This window comes from Talpa occidentalis, unplaced genomic scaffold (genome assembly GCF_014898055.3).
Source record: "Talpa occidentalis isolate TD23 unplaced genomic scaffold, MPIMG_talOcc4v2.1 talOcc4.7, whole genome shotgun sequence".
Lineage (NCBI taxonomy): Eukaryota > Metazoa > Chordata > Mammalia > Eulipotyphla > Talpidae > Talpa > Talpa occidentalis.
This window is the reverse complement of record NW_023605083.1, coordinates 73,509,394-73,515,279: the sequence shown is the minus strand read 5'-3', so window position 1 is coordinate 73,515,279 and position 5,886 is coordinate 73,509,394.

Genomic DNA, 5,886 nt, shown 5'->3' with positions numbered 1-5,886 from the left:
TGTCAGCAGAGTATCACTGATATTTGGTACACTTGAAAACATCCAGCAAGAACCAGAGAATGAACTCTGGCCTTCCAGAGTTACAGTGGCAGTTACTGGCAGCAGGGTAAATTGTATCTGACGGCAGAGTTCACCAAAGAAGAAACCAGTCAGTGAGGAAGATGTGAGGGTGACCTTAACCCCCACGTAGGTGAGTGTTTGCCTTGAGAACCCATGAGACACCAGTCAATAACTTCCAGATATGGGTCTCCCCTGGTGGTGCAGGCTGTTGAGCACCCAGCTGTGAAGCTGTCCACAGCCCCTGCAGCGCCGGTTCCATCCCGGCCTGCCAGCGAGGGTCCTACATGGCGCAGCAGACCTCTCCTGTCATGTTCGCTGCTTCCCTCAGCAGTGTATTTCATCAGTCTGCCTGTTCTGTTCCCCGCTCTGTCTCTGGTGAATCCTTTCAACCTCCTTTGCATCTGGCCTGTATCCCAGTTCTTGTAATAAATAAATAAAATCTTAAAAAAAAAATAATTCCCAGATAAAACCTGTGATGCTTTTCAGTGTTCTAGAACATATCAGGTCAAGAATCTGAGAACTATGAGCTTTCCCCATTAACATTTGACTCCATTTTATATCCATCTTCTATATTATAGGGAAGCAAACTGAAATTACTTGGATTCAGGAATGATGACTTACAGTAACAGAAATGCTTTGTTAGTCAGAAGGGTACCTAAGTGAGGCAGGTCAATAATGAGAGACTACACATCAGGTAAGCCGTTGATTCCTAGAAAGATTCCTAGAAATCCTGCCCCATAGCATAACAATAAACAGGCAACTGTTTGGGTTTCCATGGAGGAAATGTCTTTGGTCACTGGAAATATTTAGTAATGTACTCAAAGAGGTGTTGTTTTGGGTGTAATTTGTAATCAGTTCTAAACTACCAAACAGAAGCACAGTCCGTAATTTCTATGTAAGTTTAGTTCTTTTATTTGAGTCACATTTTTTTAGTTCAGAATTTGCCATCCATTAAAAAAAAAAACAAAACACACACACACAACTCTGACTGTACAACACAGGCAATTACCTGAACAACAGGTGTGACCTGTTCAGGAGGAAAAAGTAAGAGACTGAGAATCAGGAAATCTGGGTTTTCCCTTCATTGTGTGACCAGAAATTTGCCCTCAGAGCTAGGCTTCCTGTCCTGTAAAATGAGAGGAGCTAAACTCAGGTTAATATTCAATAACTATTTGTTGAGTAACAGCTTGTGTCAGGTGTTTCTATAAGTCTGCTCCAACTCTACTATCACCACTTTCTTGTAGATCTACCTTATTTCCAAGGTACATTAATTGAGAATCCAAGGTACAGTAATTGAGAATTACATTCCAAGGTACAGTAATTGAGAATCCAGCCCTAATAGTTTTTCATTTTTCATTTCTTGGCATTTAGGTTTCAAATTCTATAAGGAACTTACTTGGTGTGTAACAAAAATGGAAACATCTCTATTGTTGACAATTGCAAGCATATTCCTTAGCAATAATCACAGTCCACACTTTCATGTAACAGTATCAGACCTGTTTTTGTGGATACTCACATTTATTTTTCTTTGTGTATTTTCAGAAGTCTTCTAAATCCCTATTTTTCCAAGAAATCTTATGTAGATATCTTTGCATGTCAATATGAGGATTTTCATATCAATAATTACATATATACATTATCATTTTCAGTGGCTTCAGAACACTCCATTACATGATTAAATCATAATTTAGAGAACAATTTCCCACTGACATACATTAGATTGACTTTATCTATTGTATAAAAACAAATCCAAGATGAATATCATTTTACATCTAACATTGTGAACATATATCCCTATTCACTATTTTCCCAATTAGATAAATTACTGGAAGTAGAATTTTGAATTAAAGATATCCCAAAAGGCTGTAATATAATTTGCATCCTTACCATAGTTTATAAAAATGCTCAATTCCACTAAGCTTTAGCTACAGTGGCATTATCATTTCTTTAATTTTTATTAATGATTGGACAAAAGATTACATCTTGTTTTACTTTAATTTCTTTGTCCATTTATCAACCATTTTATTAATTTCCTTTGTGAACTTCTTATCTACATCTTTCTACTAGACAAAAATTTCTCATTGCTTTCTAAAGACTGTGTATTAAGAATAATCTAGAAGTTCTAATGCAGACCATACACCTTTATCCTCCAATTATTCTTATTTTAGGCTCAATTCATCATTATCATATTAATTATAAAATGAAAGTTTAAGAAGTATATTGGAAAGACTGAATTGCTCCTTGGAGAGAAAGTGCTATTTCTCATGTTAAATTAATTTATTTTCAAATTTCACTTTTTTCATTGACTTCCATTCTTCATTCATAAGACTTTCCCAGTCCCCCAGGTCCCACTTCAGCTTCTCCAAAGTGAGACTTTTAAGGTACTTTGTGTTTAGAAGATCTGAACATTTTTGAAAGAAGTAGGTGGCAGTGGTATGCTATTGAAATTTGAAAGTTAGTGTGATTTAATTTTACATTGAGAGTTGATCACTATGGCAACAAACAGATTTTTCAAAATAATAGAATTAGAGGAGAAAAAATTGATTAGATTAAAAAGACTGCTTAGTTTTTGTTCTACTTTCAACTTGTTTATAATATGTACCAAAACTCGACATGAGCACCAAAGAAACAGTTCTGCTTTCAAAAGAAAACGTTTTTTAATTAGGTTAACATAATTAAAGCTACAAGAAGGAGATGCTATTGGTAATACAACTTTTGAATGTGATATAGTGACAATATATCTTTGGACTTTTTTATGTAAGAAGAAATAGTATAATCTAAAATACATGTACATAAATGTGTAGCTAGATTCTTTTAAAAGAACTTATTATCTTTACCAATCTATTCATTCATCCAACAAATATTCATTGAGTCACTATGCAACTAATTGAGAATCCAGTGTTGAACAAACTCAGATTTGGTCTGTGTTCACATGGACTCTTCATTCCATGAGAGATATTGCCTGTGTCTTAAATCTTCTCTGAAACAAAAATTTAATAGTATCTAATATTTTAATGTATGCATATGTGACAATTTATTTATTCTGCTATTTTAATGTTTAGATTGATGTTAGTTTTTTTTCTTATGATGCACAATTAAATGATGAGTTTATCTGTATTTTAATCTGAGTTTCTGGTTGTTTCCTTAGGACTGCCTTCCTAGAATGGGAATTAATTAGAAGCTTAAAATGTCTAAATTTAGTTTAAAAACCTAGTGGAAAGTGATAAAAGTCACTTTCCAATGAAAAGATAATCTTTTCATTAACACTATTTCTAGAAACACAGCATGGATAGCATGGATAGCATACATTACATTATTAATGTCTCCTAAAATAAGTGTTAAGTCTTGAAATTTGTTTTAGAAACACAACCAAAATTTAATAAAATATCAAATTCAATACCCCTTAATGAATAAAGACTGTAGAAAAGGTCATCTTGATCAGAGAGAAAAATGATAACATATCTACGTATTAAGTTTGAGTTTGACAGAAAATATGCCATCATTCTGCATGGATTTGCTTTTTCTGGAGATCAGTAAAATCAGGTCAAAAGCAAATTTCAATGTTAGAAACCAGTGTTCTGAGAAATCAATTAGGAGATCAATGTCTGTTGGCTTATAATTACTCATTATTAGAATAATTTCTTGGGATCAGAGATGGATTCTTGTCACCCATTTTTATACTAAGAATCTTTCATTTCTCCTGTTAATCATAGCATTTCTCGGGATGTAAAGTATTCACATTTTTTTGTTCAAAGTATATTTCAATTACATTTTATAATCATAAGACTCACCAACATATCATTTCACAAAATTTGCATTTGCAAGAAAAAATATATAAATGCTTCTTTATTTATTGGGCTAAAAACATCTGCTCAATTATTGAGTATTTCTCACTTAACCCTGCTGCACCCTGATGATAAAATGAGAAGAAAGCTATACAAATTTTAGGGAGCTGGAGTGGTAGTTTTGGGTCTGCATTCTTGTGGCCTCAGGCAAGTTCATCTCTTTGTGTCTGAGTTTTCTCACCTATGATATAAGGAGGTTGGCAAAGGTGAGCCACCTCACCATTTCCATCTCATCTCCCTCATATATCCCCCCCATATTTCTTTTTTATTCCATTTTCACTTATTACTATATTTTCTTTGTGAAGGATCTTGACAATCAAATCTTCATATATATGATTTATGAATGTTGTTTATTCAGAACAGAAGGATGGACTCCTTGTTCCCTCTTCTCCTCCCCACTCCTCTTTACATTCCTCCTTCTTGTTCTGGTCCCTGCTCCACTATTTCCTCCTCCTCTGTTTATCACCTCACCCCCACTTCCTCTTTGTACAACTGTTTTTCCTTACTATGGCTTTGCTTTGGTTTTGTTTAAAATTGGGTACCTCGAGGGGTACAGAGTTCAACAACCTTGGATAGGTCATTTAATTTCTTCAGAGTTTGATTTTTGCTGTTGTCTCTTTTCTCCAGCTTAACTGACACAACATTTTAAACCCACACTTACACACACACACACACACACACACACACACGTACACAGTGAACAAAGTGAAGTCAATCCCTGTATCATCTCTGACATATGGATCACATGATTCTTCTCCAACCAGGAGCAGGAATTGCTAAAAGCCATGAAGCAGGGAAAACAGCCGCTGTCGGGTATCAGGATGTGAAGTTACTTATTAGAAAGGAAAGATTCCACGAGGAGGTGCAGAAACACATGTGTATAGATTAGATTCAGACATTGTTAATTTGCTTAGCGAGTCTCATTCATGCCTACAAATCTTGCTAAGCAAAAAGTCATTAAGAAAAAGTTTTATTAGGAAAAATAGAATGTGTTCCAAACCAGTGCCAAGATGCTCGAACAATTCATTCAGATAGAAAGGAGATCAGGGCCTCCCTGGTGGTGTAGGGGTTAAAGTAAGTGCTATCAAGCTATCACCAGCCACTGCAGCATGAGTTCAATCTGAGGCCAGGGAGCTACCCACATGGCACAGCAGACTTCTCCTGACTGCCCACTGCTCCGCTCAGCAGTGTATTTCAGTAGATCTGCCTGTACTGCTCCCCACTCGGTCTCTGGTGAGTCCTTTCAACCCCCACACCTCTGGCCTGCACCCCAGTTATTATATGCATAAATAAAAAGAAATCTTTTTTTAAAAAAGAAAGGAGATCAATTGAACAATACTTTTATATAGGTTCTAAAGAATAAGTTGGAGCTTAATAATACAGTGTGTACATGTGTGCTAACCATTTATGATTCCCAAGAGGGAAGAGAAGATTCTGTCCAATGGTAGTGGATGGGGGAGAGGGGCCAGGAAGTCCTTTGGAATGCATATTCTTCTCTCTGCTCCATGTTCTTCACCAACTTTTCAACCTCTCTGGAGCCCATGATTACCTTGTACTAAAACTGCAAAGAAAAATAAAGTTACAGCTCAGGAATACATATTTCAGGCAAAGTGAAGCCTAAATAAATAGAAATAGAAAGTGCTGTGATGAAAGTTGGAATCAGAGACTGTGCGCATGGTTGGAAGTGTCAGATGTTACTTGTTTATGCTTCTCTCTCCAAAGTGTCTAATCAACGTAAAACAACTTGGTGTTCCCCAAACATGAAACATGATCCCAAATCATCTCACATGTGGAATGAGTAAGCTCATGAATATTTCTGCCTGAATTGTAGTTCTAAACATATTTTTAGCAAAATTTGGGGTAAAAAGTTGTTACGTTAGAGAAAAAGAATTGTGTGTTTTTTTTTTTAAAGAAGGAAATAGAGAATCTAGTTAACTATTCTTTTTTTTTATTTATTTATACAAGCACTGGTACAGTCAGA